The sequence below is a fragment of the Erpetoichthys calabaricus genome, chromosome 1 (assembly GCF_900747795.2).
Source record: "Erpetoichthys calabaricus chromosome 1, fErpCal1.3, whole genome shotgun sequence".
In the NCBI taxonomy this organism is placed as follows: Eukaryota; Metazoa; Chordata; class Cladistia; order Polypteriformes; family Polypteridae; genus Erpetoichthys; species Erpetoichthys calabaricus.
In genome coordinates, this window is record NC_041394.2 from 200,617,282 (window position 1) to 200,635,616 (window position 18,335).

Genomic DNA, 18,335 nt, shown 5'->3' on the forward strand with positions numbered 1-18,335 from the left:
ATATATATATATATATATATATAGAGAGAGAGAGCGAAAGAGAGAGAGAGAGAGAGAGAGAGAGAGAGAGAGAGAGAGTGAACTGTATATTACACAATAATTCTTCTACACATAAATACCTAAGGAAATACAATAGTTAGGTACATCCAGGCCTCAATGCAATTTTAAGTGAAATGCTCATGTAAGAGATTTATAACTTACTGCAAGTTGCATGTAGATGCAGCTCCACAGCAACTACTGTTCATTCTTCCAGTTGAGAATTTTTTGCTTACCTCTTTATTAGTCCTTTGATTTTTGTACTTCCAAAGACATTTAAAACTCATAACTGTACTCTTTTATCTGAGAAGCTAAAATTCACCTAATTTTTCATTGTTTCTTCGAGTAAATCTGTAAAACTCAAAGGATTCACAGCAATCATAGTTAACATCTTTTCTAGTATTTGAAAAAAAAATTGTTAGCTTTCCTGGATTTTGCCAGAAGCATAGTTGAATAAGTATAAACATATTGAAGACTGCCCACTAGTGACTTGACAACCTTAGTAAATCGTTCTTGAGTATAGCAGTGGATATTGAAACCATTATCTGTGCTTATTCTGTTAAGAGCAATTTTAGTTATTAAGGAGCCTTTTTAATTCTTAAATGAAGATTGAATGTGGAAGTGGTGGTTAAACTTTTTCGGCTAAAATTCTTCTCAGCTGAGCGATATAGCCTCTTCAAGAGGTCACTGCTGCAAAGGAAGAGATGTGGCTAGAGGAGAGATTGCACAAAATGCAAACAGATGTGATCACAAGGCAGTCACCTTTAATGGCTAGATCTTAAACTGCAAGGGTGCAAGTTCAGTTTTTCCTCCAAACTCAGTGTGTGACCCTGCGCAGTACACATGATCTACCTGTGCTCCAAGTTTAAAATATATGGAAACAATCACAGTTCATCCTAATCCATCTGGCTTAGGTAAAAGCATCTGTCCATATGTAATTTGTTTCAGCTGATTTAAATAGTTGGTTTTTAAGTGACTGATTAATTGATTGTGTGTTTACTGTTTGCTGAGTTGTCACCCAATCTGTAACCCTGAGGTAGTTTGTCATGTGGTGTGTGCAGCTCCTAACCTCCTCCTCCTTATTGTTTATTGAATCTTTCTGATAAATGTTGCATTTGGAATAGATATTTTACCATAGGATCCTAGTGAGTAACATTTACAGTAAGTAACATATAAGGGAAGTATGTGTAAACTCTACACAGACAACATTTAGACATGCGATTTGAATCCAGGATGCTGTATTTATGCTGCAGTGCCTGCAGCATTGATACCCACAATGCGACAAGGCTGCAAATAGATAAAAATTCATGTCTGAAAGAAAATATTTAAAGATTTAGTTGCAGTTAAGTATGAGTAAGAAAAGTACATAACAGCGACAAATGCACACAGCTTCTGGATAATTTTTTTTTATCTCAGACAGTTGCTATAGAGAAAAGTGCATCTGTTGAAACCCTTTTACTCGAAGTGCTTTTGTCAGTGTACAATATGAAATAAACTTGGAGCTATCAAAACACTCAAATACAACCAATAAGCAAAATCACTAAGGCATCGCTTAATAAAGTTGTGTCTTTTGTATTATTTAATTGCATCTTAAAAAATATTCCAATAAACACAACATACTGTGGCATATATAGAATTATTTTGTAATGGCCAACAATTAAACTGGCAACAACATTTGGCACCAAGACTTGCTTTGCCTCAGGTTATAGCACACTCTTAGCCATGTGCTTACCTTTGAAAAGAGTTGCTGTATTAAAGCAGCCACTGGAGTAATAACTTGAATATTGAGTAAGATTCTTGTTTTTACCTTGTTGCATTTTTCTTATTTGGACCCATTTATGTTTATACACGTGTCTTGTCTGGGTCTCTTGCTATTGTTTTGAGTAATTCAAGTTTTTGCCCACTTTTGTTTTTACCTTTTCCTTTTGTCCTTGTTCTTACCCCTACAGTTTACTGTCTTTGATTCGCCTTGCCATGCCTTTAGTGACATTCTTCACTTCATGCTACAGCAGTTCCATTGTGTTCACTTAGGTAGGAATGCCTAAGCAGAGAAAAAAAAAGGTTAAGCATATACAAGAGGTATAACTCACCAGGCTCTGTATTGTTTTTGAGATGTAATGTTTGCATTAGTGGTGTAGTTCTTAGCCCTGTGGCCTAAAAGCTGCAGGAACTACAGGTCGAGAACATGTCCTAGTCAGTGTTAGACCAGAGTTTGCATGTTCTCCTCAAGTCTACATAGGTTTTCTCAGTTTTTTTGTCACATCTCAAACATGTACTGTACACAAAAGTAAATTGATAACAATAAACATGCCCAATATGAATGAGTGTGCATGTGTATGTCCTGTGATGATCAGGCTTTAAAATTAAGGCTAGTTCTTACATTGTGCTTCATAATGCCAGGTTGCTCTCTGTTCCTATAAAAGTATTAATATATATTCCTTGCAATATATTTTAGGTTGTGCACCCATAAATATATTATATGAGTAAATATCTGATAGTAACAGTGTTTCTGCACTGGATATTCAATTCAGGTCAGATCATTTTTATGTAGCACATTTCTCAGAAGACTAAGTCCACTTATACAGGTTTGCAAATATAAACAGGAAATCAGAAAATCATGCCAAATTTACACAAATAAAATCAGTTATAATTATGTAATTTGACATTACTTTGTATGTTAGACATTTAAAATAACTTAACTGTGCTTTGTATTTACTAGCAAGTGAATGTAGTGAAAAGTCAAGCAAAATGACACCTTTTATTGGCTAATTAAAAAGATTACAATATGCAAACTTTCGAGGCAACTCAGGCCCCTTCTTCAGGCAAGATGTAATACAGAGACTGGAGTTCCCTATGTTTATATACACACTCTAGGACAAGAAACAACATTGGTAAATCTTTAAGTGAGAAATCTTAAATGTAAAAAATGAATAGACCCCTTAATGCTAAGGTTCATTTAACAAGAGAGAAGAACAATGTATGGTCAAGATCTTTGGATAAAATAACTGTCCAACAAAGTCTTTTGAAGTTTCTAATGAGTTTTTCCATACAATGTGGATCTGTAGTCAGGTTGTCTGTGTCAGTCTGAGAGATGCAAACAGTCCTCATATCTGGCCATAAAACTCTTGTCTCTATTCAAACCATGTTGTAATGTATTAAATTTTAGCATGAGTTTGACTTCCCATTCTTCTCTCTCTTGCTGTGTTCTGAAGTTGCCATTAAGCACTGTGACTTTAAAGCCCCTCTCACAGTGTCCATGGCTGTTGAAGTGTAGCGACCCACTAGCTTCGGTCATTATGCAAAGGTACTGTTTATAAGGTTGGAGAAACCTGCAGTCAACTGAGACTGGGGAAGTCACTTGGATGAGTGATGTAACGTATCTCCCTGGAAAAGAATTGTGTCCAGATGAACTGAATCAGCTTTCTAGAATTCCCTTACCTGGATTATTGAGCATGCATTGAGACAATCGCCACATAATAAGCTCTTTCATAAATGTCAGACCATCTGTAAGCTTAGAACGCTAATTCTTCAAAACATTTAAGGAACATTAAAATATCTTTGTAGTACATGCTTAAATCATTTCATCCATCTGTCCATCCAGTCCCAGCAAGCGTACAGCGTGAGGCAGAACCAATCCCTGGGTGGGGCACAAGCTCATCGCTACCGCTTTGCCACCGTGCCCACACGTTTAATTATTAATAGTATACATTATTTAAATGAAGTTAAAAATTTATCTGTATAATGTAATATACATACTTTAATGCATTTCATCTTAAAAATGATATCAGGAGCTCCAAGAAGATATCTCTTGGAAATTTAAATCAACTTAAAAGCCAGTCATCATCATCTGTAAATACGCGCTCTCTTCTATTGAATTGAATTGAATTCCTTTATTGTTATTGTATGCTACAATGAAATTCAATATGCAAATCCTCCATAAATTTATTTTCCTATAAAATAATAAAATAATAATAATAATAATAATGATGCAATAAAAAACAATGAAAAATATACAATATGAAAGCATAAGTACAATGTACATGTAGTGCAAGATAGTGCAAATGGTTCATGAATTGACTCTGTTTGTGCAATATTACTACTGTAGTGCAAGTTTACAGTGAGGTAATTGTACTTATACTGTAAGTACAAAGAGTTCTACCAGGAGCACTTGATGGAATGATTGAGTGCTTTATAGCTCCTTGAGGTTCGTGCAATAAAACGCTCTGACGCGTTTACCAAATGGGAGATGTTCAAATAGACTGTGTGCATGGCTGAGGCAGCATGTACCATAAATGTTCTCCAGGGTAGAAGCTGTATCCCAATAATCCTCTGCTCTCACAACCGGTACCCGTAATTCCACACTCTGATACAATGGGCTAAAATACTCTGAGTGGTGCATTGAGAGGAAAAACGCTAAAGCAGCTGTGTTATTTGGAATAGTTTGGATATTCCGTGGACCATTATATTGTTACAGGTTGTTTACAGTCAGATGCCTTAAATTTATAAAAAAATATGCAGCTTAGTTTAGTTTTTATACATCGTAATAAATGGTGTGTACCGGAAACGGGTGTACACAACAGTTTTGTACTTACGCACCATTTATACATGAGGCCATAGGTGGTTTTTAAAATTTATAAAAAAAGCTTCACTTTTTAACACAATTCCAAGTGGCAAATTAATATTTACTATTATTGTGAAGAAATAACTTCATCTTCATCCTTTTAATTTGCACTATGAAATTACTGGTTTTTAACAGGCCAGTAAACACACAACGTTTTTGTTTTTTTACAGTAACTAATGTTTTTAACACAGTAGAGATGTATTTTGTCAATACAAATATAAACTGCATTATTTCATTTAAATATTTTACGCTTTTTTTATATATAACATACCTATTCTTTTTGATTCCTATACGTGCTAAAGTATATTTTACACTATGTATATAAGGAAGGTGATATTAATCATTGCCAATAATTTTGAAATATCTCATATTAGGCCTGAAATATCTTGAAATAGTAAGTAATTGCAAAGTATTTCAATATCAGTTTTGTTAATTTCATTTCAAGTTATCTGAACTGCAATTTAAAGTATCATGTCATTACTTCATCTTCACAAGCTACCACATTTTTAATAAAGAATACTTTGAAATGAAGAAACTAAATTCAAATGAAATTATGTTTTGGTATATTGCTATTAATTCTAAGATGAAAGTAACTTTTTTCAAGATTTTTGTGGTAGTTACATCTTTTAGCTGTACAGATACACATCATTTAATTAATAAAATGTCAAGAGATTAATTTTCTTTGCCACATCTTCTCATTTTCATGTAATCTTGTAAATTATAAGTAATTTGTCTGCTAACACATAAGTCAGTGGTTTACTTCTGGAAAAGAGATTGTTAGCTTTAGCACATATCTGATATCCAAATAAAGTTGGATATAAGTTTTGCATGTAGCAAACAGACAATCCTGTTCAGATGAGAATGCATCTTGCCAGTATAAAATAGCTTTGTGGAATTAACAGAAGTATAGGTTGTGAGGATACTCCACTGAAATATGATGTCAGGGCAGATACTCAGCAAGTAATGGAAAGGAAAGGAAAGCAAAGAAAACAAAGTCAGCCAATGCAATAGATAGATAGATAGATAGATAGATAGATAGATAGATAGATAGATAGATAGATAGATAGATAGATAGATAGATAGATAGATAGATAGATAGATAGATAGATAGATAGATAGATAGATAGATAGATAGATAGATAGATAGTACTTTGTTTCATGAGGAAGTTTAGCTTTTACAGAACGTCAATGTATAATAAATCAGCATTCATTTGATTCAATACATTCCAGAAATAAAAAACTATACAACAGCTTCAGTGTTTTGTAATCTGACTAGTATATGTTTAGTACATAGCTGTCTTGAATTGGAGCCCTAATGTGAGGAGTTAATTATCTTCATCTACTCCAAATAGCATGCTAAGCCTGACAGAACTGATCTTCTAAGATACAGAAATGAGTGGATTGTTTTAGCTACATTAAAAAAGGATTGCTTCATTTCAGTTTACAGATTTCACAGTGCTATTTTTTTTCCAATAATACAGCATACTCACCTTTATATCAACCTATAATCTGTGATACAAATGAAAAATAGCTCGTAAAGAATGCAACACTAAGACTTAGGAGCAGTAAAAACAATCTGAAATATTGCCTTCAGTTTTCTATCTTTGAAAAGTTTTTTTTTTTTTAAACTAAAGATGTCTTTGCTCACATGGGAAAATGTTGTATCACTGCTATAAACAATGCAATTGTTTAGCCTGAAATGTGGAATTTAATCTCTTCATTAAATTTTTTGCTAGGCAGTCTTATATAATCATTGTAAATTAAAAATCAGAAAGAAATAGTTAGATTTACATTGTGTTTATTTGTATATAATATCACTCTTAAACAATTGCTAAGAAAAATTTATAAACTTTTTTCACTTGTGTATATTTAATTATACCAAATATTTTTGTGTGGGTTTTTCTTTGGATAACTGGCAAATGTATGTTGGTTCGGTTTGATTGTTATGTTGGATTGGTGTCACATCTCTGCACCTGGTATTGCCAGGAAAGCTTTTGGATCCTGTAGAGCCTACAGATGCTTAATTACATTGCAGGTACAAGACAGTACATGGATGGGCTTTCACCTTTTCAGATAAAAGTCAAATAGAAAGAAGAAACACTTATATGTAGCAGTATAAAATAATTTAGCTAAGATGAAAAATGGAATTTGTTTAATATGAAAATTAAATAATTTTATTACTATTATAGTAAAATTAACTTATTTAGAGAAAATGACAAATAAAGCACAATAACACTATTTTGTTTTTAATTTAAGTTTAATTAAGCTCTCGTTAATTTAATAATGTAAGTAATCAGTTTAATAACAAAGAAGTGCAGTGGTAAAAGTCATTGTTAATGTGGAGTCTGCAAATTCTGGGCATGTAGTAATAGTTGCAATATTGTCATTTGCACATAGTGCAGTTAAATTTGTGTTTGTATGGGGTACTGCTGTTTGTTCTGCAATTTCTTTCTGATGCTCATGTCCTGCAGCATTGGTTTTTCAACAACCATTCCAAGTTACAGTGAGAAAATAAGGATGTAAAAGAGTCTGTTTTTACTTTAAGTCTTTGTGAAGTATATGAAACTATAATATACATGAGATTTGAAATTTGTGCCGCATTTTATTAATGTAACAGTTCCATGTTATTTCCATGTCCATCTGCATCACATCTGGGGCCCAACCATTTCCATGTCAGCTTTCACTTAAGCTAATAATGAAAATGGTGAGAATGAAATCAGATAATCTTTTGGGACAATTATACTTCTGGTACCAATTAAACTCACTTAATATATATAACATGACATAAACTTTCCTTCTTATTTCTCCAGTCTGAATAGCATAGGATTATTTTAACTCTCTATGTCTGTTTATTTTTAAAATTTTAAAAATGAGGAATCGAGTCATACTGTATATTGCTGCCTCTCAACAGAATATTTTTAACTTATGCAAACTTTTATAAACTGTAAAAGATACAGTAAGTTGAATTTTTGTATTGCTCATATTCATATATATATATATTTTTTAAATACTTGGATATATTTTAAGGGTGGCACAGTGGTGCAGTGGGTAGCACTGCTGCCTTGCAGTTAGGAGACCCGGGTTCGCTTCCCGGGTCCGCCCTGTGTGGAGTTTGCATGTTCTCCCCGTGTCTGCGTGGGTTTCCTCCGGGTGCTCCCGTTTCCTCCTTCGGTCCAAAGACATACAGGTTAGGTGCATTGGTGATTCTAAATTGTCCCTAGTGTGTGCTTGGTGTGTGTGTGTGTGTGCCCTGCGGTGGACTGGCACCCTGCCCGGGGTTTGTTTCCTGCCTTGCGCCCTGGGATTGGCTCCAGCAGACCCCCGTGACCCTGTAGTTAGGATTTAGCGGGTTGGATAATTGATGGATGGATGGATATTTTTTAATCAACCAGCTCCCTTACATGACCAAAATTATGTGTGCCTCATTACATCATTAACACAGGAATTCAGGCTGTCTCCTGTAAATGTGGCCTCATATTTCTCTTACTGGCATAAAATTGTGGTAGTATTTTTTAAGAGTAAATTTCATGAGCATTGTTACTGCAAATTATTGACTATGATAAGGCAGCAATGTCAGTCAAATATATTAAGTTTTGACTTTCAATAGTAATCTATTGACTGAGTGAGTTAGAGTGTGTGTGTTTGTTTAAGTGTACCCTGTGACTGAATTGTAAACTGGTTTGTTCCTGCCTTTTGTCCCATTGAAATAAGACGAGTTTGATAATGAATGAAATAGAGGGATTTAATATTTAATTTCAACTGGATTATATATATACAGTATATATGTGTGTGTTTGTTTGTGAGTGGAACAAATATAATACATTTTGAGTCCATCACTCAGTTACATAAAAGATGTTTTTTCTACTTACCACCAAAAAAACTTACCTCACCTTGTTTTTCTAGGAAAAGTGTCTTCTACCAAACTGGTGGGGTAGTTTCAAAGTAGCAGTGTCTAAAATTTTAAGTAAGTAAAGCACCTATAAGCATAAAAATATGTCTTCATTTATTGTACTACATAATGATTTGCACCATACAGTCTCAAGGTTCCTAGGAAATTTCATGTTTTCCTCATTCTTTAAAAATAAATAGTGTTTAACGTTCCACCCTCAAAATAACTTCTTAATTCACAAATAAATCAGTTAAATGTTCTAAAACTGTTACTCTTTCTGTTCCAAACACAATCCTATAGATAAATAGTTTATTGGTGTGGAAGAGGGGTACTCAATTACAGTACTGGAGGAACACACTGGCTACAGATTTTCACTTTAACCAGTTTCTTAATTAGAACCCATTTAGATAGATAGATAGATAGATAGATAGATAGATAGATAGATAGATAGATAGATAGATAGATAGATAGATAGATAGATAGATAGATAGATAGATAGATAGATAGATAGATACTTTATTAATCCCAAGGGGAAATTCATATTTATTCACTAATGATACAATACAGTTTTGGGGGGTTAGTTTTAATTAATCTGTTTGTTACAGTTCAGAAACTTTAATAGCCTATTTTAGTTTTAAACGGCTGCATTTAGATTTTATTTTATTGCATGTTTTGTAACCAGCCACCAGTTAATAATGAGGTGCCAATGACAAAAGAACCACTAGCTCTCCAGCTAACATACTTCTATTTAAGCCTATGTATATGCATCATGAAGTACAGTATCTGTGTTAATAAAATATTTTGAAATAAATGAGAGAGAAGGGAAGGACCATGAAACATATGGATAAAGTTCTCAGAAAAAAATAGAGAGTTTTTGTTTTGGAAGAATGAAAGCACTAACAACCCATATAATTAAAATACCAAGTTTCATTATCTGTTAGACCTAACTTCTAATTACAAAACTGGTTGGAATAAAAACCTGCAGCCTTTGTGGACCTCCAGGACCGTAAATGAGAAGCCGTGGTACAGAGGCTAGCACTGCTGTTTCACAGATTCAAAAGTCTAAGTCTGAATCCTGATTCACATACTTCTGTATGTTCCATCTGTATGTATGGAAACTGGGAAGGTTGAAATGAGTGTGGGTGTGTATGAATGTGAATATGCCTTGTAGTGAACTAATGTCTATTCTAAGTTGGTTCCTATCTTGTGACCAGTATCACCAAGATAGATAATGGTTTTCCATAACCTTTAATTGTATAAGATGGAAAGACAGGATAGTTGGCTGGATGGATAATTTAATACCATATGTTGCTGCAGTGTCTTGCAATGCTGCCTGATAGCTACAGGGCTTTTAACTCTCACTTCTAGATAAATCAATGAAAGGGAGTTATGAAAATAGATAAATTAATGTTATGTCAAGTGCACTTGTTGAAAACAGATAGATATGTGATGGGTGTCAGTTATTCTTGGAATATATTCCACCAATAGTGGATGCAAGGCAAGAACCAACAGGGTTCCCAAAACTCCTCCCATGCTCGAGTTTTTGCCTCCGCAACCACCGAAGCCGCATTCCGCTTGGCCTGCCGGTACCTATCAGCTGCCTCTAGAATACCACAGCACAAAAGGGACCGGTAGGACTCCTTCTTCAGCTTGACAGCATCCCTCACCGCTGGTGTCCACCAATGGGTTCGGGGATTGCCGCCACGACAGGCACCGACCACCTTACGGCCACAGCTCCGGTCAGCCGCCTCAACAATAGAGGCACGGAACATGGCCCATTCGGACTCAATGTCCTCCACCTCCCTCGGGATGTGGTCGAAGTTCTGCCGGAGGTGGGAGTTGAAGCTACTTCTGACAGGGGGCTCTGTCAGACGTTCCCAGCAGACCCTCACAACACGTTTGGGCCTACCAGGCCTGACCGGCATCCTCCCCCACCATCGGAGCCAACTCACCACCAGGTGGTGATCAGTTGACAGCTCCGCCCCTCTCTTCACCTGAGTGTCCAAGACATGTGGCCGCAAGTCCAACGACACGACCACAAAGTCGATCATCAAACTGAGGCCTAGGGTGTCCTGGTGCCAAGTGCACATATGAACACCCCTATGCTTGAACATGGTGTTCGTTATGGACAATCCGTGACGAGCACAGAAGTCCAATAACAAAACACCACTCAGGTTCAGATTGGGGGGGCCATTCCTCCCAATCACACCCTTCCAGGTCTCACTGTCATTGCCCACGTGAGCATTGAAGTCTCACAGCAGTACGAGGGAGTCCCCAGAAGGTATGCCCTCTAGCACCCCCTCCAGGGACTCCAAAAAGGGTGGGTACTCCGAACTGCTGTTCGGTGCATACGCACAAACAACAGTTAGGACCCGTCCCCCCACCTGAAGGCGGAGGGAGGCTACCCTCTCGTCCACCGGGGTAAACCCCAATGTACAGGCTCCAAGTCGGGGGGCAATAAGTATGCCCACACCCACTCGGCGCCTCTCACCGGGGGCAACTCCAGAGTGGTAGAGAGTCCAGCCCCTCTCAAGGAGATTGGTTCCAGAGTCCAAGCTGTGCATCGAGGTGAGCCCGACTATATCTAGCCGGAACCTCTCAACCTTGTGCACTAGCTCAGGCTCCTTCCCCTTCAGAGAGGTGACATTCCACGTCCCAAGAGCCAGCTTCTGTAGCCGAGGATCGGACCGCCAAGGTCCCCGCCTTCGGCCACCACCCAACTCACACTGCACCCAACCTCCTTGGCCCCTCCCATAGGTGGTGAGCCCATGGGAAGGGGGACCCACGTTGCATCTTCGGGCTGTGCCCGGCCGAGCCCCATGGGTGTAAGCCCGACCACCAGGCGCTCGCCATCGAGCCCCACCTCCAGGCCTGGCTCCAGAGGGGGGCCCCGGTGACCCGCGTCCGGGCAAGAGAATGCTTTAAAATTTGTAGCATATTATAAGCTTAACATAAAATAAAAACTAGAAACATGGGTTATTAGGTTTACATTGCTTGAATTACTGTACAGCCATACTTCTGGTTGATTAAACTTATAGGCCTACTTATGAGGCACAGTTGTATTTGTCATATATATAATGGCAAAGTAAAATTTATTTTACTTAATATATTTGCACAGTTTGTCCTGCAAAGTTATGTCACAAATTCAGTCCAAAATTATTACAGCTCACCATCTGCCTGCTTGTGAAAAAAATCTATTCTGAAAATTACAGTAACTACAATTTACTGTGTATTAATTAATATATAACTGAGATTTTCATTCTTTATTGGTATTTGGTAGTCTTCCTCTTCTGTCCAAAATATCAGAGCATTTGTCCATTAAGAGAGTTGATATTCATTTCATTCAAAATGTATATGTGAAGCAATCATGAAGTAAAAAAGTCATATTTGTATAGTAAAGAGACTGTGAAATTGCATTTAATTTTCAAGTTGGTAAATTATCACATATTTGACAAGCTTTGAAGCTTAAGCTCATTGTTTTTGTCATCAGGCATACAATTGAAACATTTAAGGTTTTACTAATCTATAATGAATCTAAAGAACATTTATTCAACCTCCCATCCATTATTTATGACTAAATTTTCTAAGTGAAAATGGTCAGTGCCAATAGCAAAAGATGCAAAGGAGGACCTATACATTTTTTATATCAGTTTATCATTGAGCCTATTTCATAATACACAAAGACAGAGTACCTCACACAGGAGAATCTAAACTTGCCAATCAAGTTCCACATAAGCTCAGTGAAAACATGCAAGCTGCACAGAAATTGTACAGCAGTAGGAATCAAACAAATGTCTAAACACTGTGATTTTACTGGAAATTTATAAAGTTGAAGAAAATTCAACTGAGGTGCTGTAATCACAGTTTGTGGAGACCTCTAGTACTTATTTATGTATTGTTTATGTTTATGTAATTAGTTTTTTTAACTTTTTGAATTATTGTATTGTATTATAATGTATCATTATTTTTGTGACATCATTTTGTGTTCTTTGATGGCAGCAGTCATTTTTGGACAATTTTTTGTGACCATGGCCATATTTTTATAGTCACTATTCCCATTACCAGTCAAATGACACTGAGGTTATGTGACATTTTGTGTCATGCCCCTCATGTTTAAGATGGTGGTATGCAGAATCTGGTATCTGTGCATTGGATCTCTTCGAAAATCTCTCAACCTTTTTGCCTTTAGTTGTAGTGAATGCTAAAAACAGCTTAAGAGAATATTTAGTGTTAGCACCTTTTTGCTTTGACTTCTTAGACTATGTCTTCTGTTTAATGTCTCTGGTTTTGGTTTGATTTGGCTTATGATTTCCTTCATAGATTTAACCCTTGTGTCTCCTTTGTCCCCGGTTTCTTGGTCACAGTCTGTATAAAACCCTGTGTCCAATCATTCAATCAAACACATTTTGTTACTTCTTCCCTCCCTTGAGTGTTGAATCATTATGCCACACTGCAAACTGTGTACTCAATCAAGATCACTAGGAATGAAGGAGTAATTTAGAATGCAGGCAAGATGGACAGGGTGTTATTTCAAGAAATGTTTTCTTGAATGCAATTAACATTAGGGTTAAAATCTAATGAGATTAATGTGTTCAAGATGCTTTAATGTTCTTTAAGACTTACATGTTTTATTTCAAGGTATCTCAAAATAGCTTTATGCTCATTTTAAGATATCTTAAAATGTGCTTTAGGATATCAGAGACACATTCCATACCATATTAAGATATCAGCATTTGCAGATAGTGGCAGTCACACAAAAAGTTATTTTAAGCTTCACAGTCGGTTAAGTGTTTGCTATTCAACATTGATAAACATTCAGGTCTTGAATATGATTACATTTTATTTGCTAAAATTTAAACTTTTATTAAGAGTCAAAGGGGGAAAATTTAATTTCTATCCACTGCTTTTAAAAGCAATCACAATATATCTGTACACCCCAAGAGATGAGCATGTTAAGTTAATTGTTAGTTTGAAGGTGCGTATTAGTGGTTACTACAATGGACTGTAGTTTGTCTAGGGATGGTTACTGGCATTTGTGTTATCAGTTTTTATCTTAATAGTGTTTATCTTAATTTTCCAACTCATCACCATTTAGAATAATTAAGAATTTAATAAAGATTGTGTCAAATCATACTTTACAAAAGCTGCTCCACTTTGCACTAGATGGAGGAAACTTTTGTTACAGTATGTAGCAGAAAGGTGTATTCACTAAACCCATTGAATGCAGGGTTGAAGTGGCTATGAAAATGTCATGTTTACAATATCCCTCAAACATGTATTAAAAACACTAATCAAGGTTGAAATTAATCATGTTATTATCTGAATAAAAGTGCACATGATAATTGTGTTGAACAAGATATTTTTCAAGAAGGGAATCTGAATTCATAATTTACATGTAATCACCTAATGATTTAGGAACCCAATACACTTGTATGTGAGAGTGCCTTTCTGATTTTTTAGACTTACATAAAATCTTAAAGGAATAAACATCCAAAAATGACATTTTTTATTTTACTTAACCTGTGTCGTTTGTATTGATTGGTCAGAAAAAAATTGAATCTCATATTTTCATGCAGAACTGAGGTAAAATGTTTCTGATACCGCATATGTCTATGGTGACCAATGTTGGACAACAACAAACAATATCAAAAAGTCCAAGAAAAAATCTCACATTTCTTGTGTCACATAATCTACATATGAAGTCATTGAGTCTTATGCTCACAACACCACAAACACATGTATTTTACTAAAATATTTCTAGATAAGTCACTTCTGAAAAAAGCTTCATGAACTTAAATACAACGTTCTCAAACATGAACAAGCTTTTTATTTGTAGACTGCCTCCTGCCATTAGGAGTTTGGAAAAACTTATATATGTTATGATATGTTAATTGTCATGCCAGTGCTCAGTCACCTTATAAAAGCTTCACCAAGTCTTCACATTCTTTTAGGTAGAGAGAATTGCTCTTACGTTGAGCTAGATGGTCATGGAGGCCATGTGACTATGTCAAGATGTAACAATGATTCAGATTCTCTAAATGGAAAACTAGACGTTATGGAGACTTAATAGAAATTAATGCAAAAAGTAACTAAGAAGTAAGGTGAAATGTCAAAAAATAGGACAACGTCCTAACTTCATAAGAGCCAACATAGTCAAAAGTGTTGGGCAAAATATATGTTTTTATATACAGAAACTAAAGGTTCATAAGTACAAAATTCTTGGAACTATGCAAAATGAAAATAATATAAGCTTTGAAAGGCTTATTATTAACCATGTGAATGTTTCTGTAAAATGCTTGTTTAAATATAACAGGCAATTGAGATAAAACAGGCTCCAGGCAGTTGCAGAGTAATTGTCATCAGCAGTCAATGACTAAAACAGGAGTAAACACGGATACACATAAAGGATTGACATTTAATAACAAAGAGTGATTTCTTTTTAACATTTAAGTCATTCAACAGTACAGCTACTCTGTGCAGTATTTGATTTGTCATTGTCTGTTGTGACTGATGCTGTAATATATGATAAAAAGTCATCAAAACAATACCACCATGTGACTATACTGTGTATTTCCATAATGCAGGACAGAAATACAACTGATAGACAGACTTTTCTGATAGATAGAAAATGGTTTATATCTATCTATCTACTGTATAAAGAAGCAGGTCTTTGTGTCCAGTCCCTCAGAGCAATCTGATTGGCCAGATTGGATTTGGTGTGATTCCTCAATTTAGCTTTGGTGTTGCAACAAAAGAGGAAGTGCAAATTTTACACACACAAGGAGGAGTAAAGGTGCATACTGAGAAAGTCGTCTTCAAAGACAGAAAGTGTAAAACCGGATAGGAGGCAAGCATGGCACCTCAAAATAACAAGAATCTGAGAAGCAGGCTTTACGGGAATGCACTCAAGAGAGGGAGCAATGGTGAAGAGACATTCAGAACCGCACAAATACAGAGGAAAGCAATGAAGGGGCAAGAGATGGCAATTATTTTTAAATTGTTCTATTACCTGTCTTTGACAGGTACTGTGGCTAGTGATAAATATGTGAGGTCTAAATGGAAAAGAAGAAAAACATGTTGATAAAAAGCATACTTTTACAAAGCATTTTACAGTATACATTATTAAAAAATTCTACTTAGATATATTGAACAATAAAGATATTGAAGATAAACATTCAAAGATATAACAACATGGGATCAACTGTCAAGAGTTTTATAAATGAAGAAGTAAAGTTTTGGCTGAAGAAGAAAAGCATTTTTTATTATTTAATAGGTCATGTTTTAAATATAAAAACTCCATTTGCTTTCAGTCATTGTATTTCAGTCTATTTTGTTTTTAATGAATATTTGTTACAGTTTTGTAAAATGACAGACTCTGCCTTCTTTTTCACACATACTAATATATATTTTTTTCAATATTTAAAATTTTTATGTCTATTTTGGACAAGCAGTAAAGCCTTCTCCTATATTTTACTTTTTGCTTGATTATTTTTGCCAAACAGCTTAAATGAATCAGATGGTATACTGATTCCAAGCCACTTTATCTCCCTTTCTTGGTTTTGGATTTATAATGTTTAGCATCATCATGCTATGAACTGTAGCTAAAATGGCATAAACAAGGAACTGTTCAAAGTAAGATTTTTAGATTCTAATGTACATATACATAATAATTGTGCAAGTGTACATATTTGTCTTATAGAGTATAGCATATTATTTCCAGATGAACATTTTCATCCATACAAGATTTAACCTATCCAGTCATGTGGAATTAATTGTTTCAACAACTTGGGAGGGCTCTGTTAAGAAGAATTTGCCCTTAATGTTTGTTTTTTGTTACTCCACCGCCATCTCCTCTTGCCATGCACTTTATTTTGTTTGTGAAAAATACTTTTTGCTGCACATGCAAATGTACATTATCAGTATATGTTAGTAATAAAGCTCCATAAATATTCAGCTCCCTCTATTGGAGAGATATTTTTGTATGAAACAGTGAGGAACAATATCTCTGCTCTTTCACTTACTACTTAAAAAAATATAAAGGATGAACAGATGATACTACTAATCAAGTTTGCAAGTTCAACCACAAACAGATAAACACTTACTGAATATCTCCAAAGTGATGTTTGGTTATGATCTGAGGACAGTGTTGAGGCACAGGGCAACTGTAGTTGAGGCGTGTAGATGCCTTCCTTAGTTTGCATTGGATGAAAACTAAACATTATCAGTATCAGAGTGAGAGGAAATACAATGAAAAAGAATGGTGACTTTCAAACCACTGAACAGTTCATGAGACACTTACAGCCCTAAAAGGAGTGTTACAGAGACTAGTGCAGTTTTTGTGGTACTGGTGACAAAACAAGTTGAAAAGGCAAAGTGAAAAGCTGGAACAGCCGACTGTTTTATAATAGGTTGCTAGTCAAATTGAATTAATTCTACTGAACTACAAAGAGTTGTTGAAGAGTTAAAAAAACAAGTGTGGTGTGGTGTGTTTTTCTGACTGAGAGAAGTTAAAGAGGTCAAAAATAAATATGCATCTGGAGTGAATGAGGTATGGTTTTTGTATCAGTAACACAGCTCACATTGCCTGAGTGACAGACAGAAAATAAGGTAATGGTGTAGCGGTAAATCTCTCCCTTTCTTTCTCTCTCTCTCTGTTTCTTTTACTTAACCAGGCAAACATGTTTCATCACAGAATTAAGTAAACTATCCAGGACATGGTGCCCGTCCATTGCAGAATCTAATCATGTGCAGACATTCATACACATCAACAATTAACATCTTTGGGATGTGGGACAAAACTTGATTATCCAGACAAAAACCCATTCAGGCAGAAGGAGGACATGCAAACCCCACACAGACAGATAATTAGCACAGGACTCCAACCCAGGATGCCTGATAGTACTGATAGTAGTGATAGCAGTATTAACCACAGTGTCGGAAACCTGCCCAAACAAAATATGCCAAACATTTTTAATTTTTCTTTTTCTATTAAAATCAAGTTTAAGACATTACTATATTACTGGGAACTTTTTTAAACAGTTTTCTTAGTATTGTACATCAAAAATGCCAGAATAATTTTTTTTTTTCATTTTTGTTTTTGATTTCAGAAGCTAGCAATATATACCATAAACATTTTAAAAAGATGACAATAGACAAATGCTTATGTACTAAATTATGAACAATTTGCATGTATCAGGGTAAAAATGAAACATTTTTGTATTCACTTAATATGCGCTATGGTGTTCCTGCCTCATAAATCTAAGATATGTCCTGCCCCTAATTCAAGTGAAGTTTATATTTCCTCTCCTTCTCTATGTTTAGTTTTTCTTTAGGTAATCTGGTTTCCCTACTATATAAAAAAGGTGTTTGTGTTAAGACTATTGGGGACCCTATAGGAGCAATCATCAGTGTGTGTGTGTATGGATGTGCCCTATTCTGGATTAGTTTTTTATCCTGGCTTATTTTCAGGCCTACACAAGTTTATATTGAATGAGGAAGGTTAAAGAAATGAAAGAATATCACACAAGTGGCGTGGTCATTACTACTAGTGCCATACGGATCCTCCATTCTAGGTTTGATTTGGCACCAGCTGTTGTTCATGTGTTGTTTAAATAACCCAACACTTTGTTTTTGGGTTTCCCTCCAGGTATTCCTTCCTCCAACATCCCCAAAGGTGTAAGTGAAAGGTAAATTAGTGCCTTCAGAAACTGGCATTGTTGTCGGGCAGTATATGTTTACGCCTTGTGATGGACTGGTGCACTTTCTAGGGTGTTTCTGATTTGGACCCTG

At 35.5% G+C, this 18,335-nt stretch overlaps 1 protein-coding gene and 1 long non-coding RNA gene across 3 annotated transcripts in view; one reads left to right on the forward strand and one right to left on the reverse strand.

The window, feature by feature from the left end:
- LOC114658728 (A disintegrin and metalloproteinase with thrombospondin motifs 20-like) overlaps positions 1 to 18,335 on the forward strand; it is a 403,005-nt gene that overhangs the window by 322,170 nt on the left and 62,500 nt on the right. The window lies entirely within an intron of this gene.
- On the reverse strand, positions 1,958 to 17,442 carry LOC114658732 (uncharacterized). Its single transcript, XR_007933587.1, has 3 exons — positions 16,649 to 17,442; positions 8,543 to 8,634; positions 1,958 to 2,077 (listed from the first exon to the last, which is right to left on the reverse strand). It is a non-coding gene; the product is annotated as an uncharacterized LOC114658732 (long non-coding RNA).